This window comes from Cyprinodon variegatus, unplaced genomic scaffold (assembly GCF_000732505.1).
Source record: "Cyprinodon variegatus isolate N-32 unplaced genomic scaffold, C_variegatus-1.0 Scaffold68, whole genome shotgun sequence".
Classification (NCBI taxonomy): Eukaryota; Metazoa; Chordata; class Actinopteri; order Cyprinodontiformes; family Cyprinodontidae; genus Cyprinodon; species Cyprinodon variegatus.
The window spans coordinates 393,858-396,304 of NW_015150521.1; the positions used below are offsets into that span (position 1 = coordinate 393,858).

The window sequence follows — 2,447 nt, forward strand, 5'->3', positions numbered from 1 at the left end:
TATATATATATATATATAGATATATATAGATATATATATATATATATATATATATATTTTATTTATTTTTTCATTTATAACTTTTAATGTCACATAAATATATCTCTCTCAGATTTAAAGTTTCTCAAAATGTTTCTGCGATTGACAGACACAAAAGCAAGGTTTTTAGATTAGGCATTTATCAAAAGTCTGTAAAGTATGACTATATCTAATATTAGATCAGAGTTTATTCCATACATGAAATGTGTTACCCGAGCTGACATGGCACTGGGGAAATTAATTTGCTACAGTCATATAATGGCCGGTTATTCAATCACTGTTAGATTTAATCTAACACTATAATCTCTTCGGGCCGCTCCTCCTCTCGGAGCGTCGTAGCTGTAAAGACTAAGGGGATAAAGGAATGGATTAGACAGGGAGTCCACTTTGAACAGGAATAACTCCACAGCATAAGTGTTGTGTTGCTGTCAGAGAGAAAACATGAAAATAGCTCTCAAACAACCACTCCACTAAATGTCTCTCTTAATAGCAAAAAATATTTCATATCATGACTTCTGAGCTTTCTGGTTTCTGTCATGTATATTTAATAATTTTCAAGATCAATGCTAGGAAATCTTGTAACACCTCTTTTTCCTTAGAAAACTCCATAGTGTTTTATTAGCTAAAAAACATCCAAAGCTGTCACTCTATAGAAACCCTCTGCAAGACCTCTGACCTATTTATTGTGGTGCTTCTGCTTTAATTCAGGTGCTTGCTGCTGTGGCCAAAAAGAAAGATATTCTTTATCATCGAGGGAACGGACAGAAAACACCTCAGCTGTGAAATGGCTGTTATAAGTCATTGAACATCTCACTTGTTTTTAATACTCAAGATGGTAGGTGATATGAGGATGTAATCCTTCAATGGTTCCCGGTATAGCCTTCAGCCCTTCGAGCAGCTTGTTTGAGCACTTTCAGTTACCCTGGTACACACCCTTAATCTGACTAGCAGAGGTAGTTTGACACAGCAACTGCTAAAAGCATATATAACAAATGGAGGATAATGTTTTAGAGATATACAGATTAGCTTCTGTAATCCAGGCTGCCAAAGGGAGAGCTTAGAGAGAAAAGTGTTGAATGTTTATAGATAGAATAAAACCCAATGTTAAACCTTAATCTCTGAAGGCTCTATTCTGTTGTCCTCTTTGCTTCATTCTAATATGTCGAGGATCATATTCCTTTGTTAAAATCTATGACACATTAAGCAACCCAGAGTTTTTATCTATTTAATAGAGATCTGTAACTTTATTTACCCTACTAAGACAAAGGTATTTTTTATTCAGGTAATCGAACATAAATTGAAAATATCCGAGTTGAAATTACTGCAGCTAAAAAGCGCACTTGTTTGTTGCACAGCCACATGTTCTTTTAGGAGCCACTGAACTGTTGGACAAGTACATGTGATAAATCAGGGAGTGTAAAAAAAAACAGCAGCTCTAAAGGTTATGTTTTTCAACCGAAACACAAAACTGTATTTCCAACTACACTCTACTTGTCAAAGAAACCCTGACAAAATAGGTTGGTGTGTTGGTGATGAATTTTAAAATCGGGTCTGTGATTAACTCCATCATCATCACAAACTGCTTTGATAAAGATCTTAATTATTTGATCCAGAAAAGATAAAGTCAGGTGCAGCAAAGATGCTCTTAGTTTTTAGCACATTTGGCACACATAAAATGATTTGCTCCATTAGAGATGATGGGTATTTTGAGCCCTGCATATTTATGCAGTCAAACACCCCGGTTCCTAAAGGTTTCTGTGTAAAAAGTCCTGCACTTTGAGGAGCAGGGGCATTCTGCACCATTGGAACTTGTTATTTCATATACTTTGGAACCTATGGATATGAAATAAAAAAATTTGGCTGCTCTTATTTTTATGATTGGAACCCAACTTTATTACTAAGACTAGAACTTTGCTTTGTGAGCAGATCATTTCTGTTTGTAATCATCGCAATTGCAAATTACTGAATGAGAAAGCAACAGTAACAGCTGCAGACATATGGAAAAAAAATGTGTCCCAATTTTTTTAATTAAGGTGGATTATTAAAAATGCTTCGTCATTTCAAAAATAAAGCTACATTTGGTAACTTTCAGTTTTCTTTAATTTACTTCTTCAAGGCCACTTAGTTTGCACATTAATTAAGATTATAAATACATTAACATTTTATATTAAATTTTGTCCCAGCAAATGTGACTAAAATTAATTTCCATCCTGGAAAAAAAGGGGGGTGGTGGATTTTGATGTTTTTTTTACCCCCCCTTCGTCCCCCCTCAAGTTGAGTACTGCTAATTGATAATATTACAAATGAATCATCCAAATTGTGTTTTTTATTTTCTTCTTCAAGACATCTCATTCTGTTGCTTTACCAAGATGATTAAGAAATAGATGTCCGGTGGGGGGGCGGCGCGG

The 2,447-nt window shown here is 34.8% G+C and overlaps 1 protein-coding gene across 1 annotated transcript in view; it reads right to left on the bottom strand.

Annotated features, from left to right (window-relative positions):
- The window catches only part of LOC107083045 (heparan sulfate glucosamine 3-O-sulfotransferase 4-like), a 93,192-nt gene that overhangs the window by 14,525 nt on the left and 76,220 nt on the right, over positions 1-2,447 (bottom strand). The gene's annotated exons all lie outside the window — the stretch shown is intronic.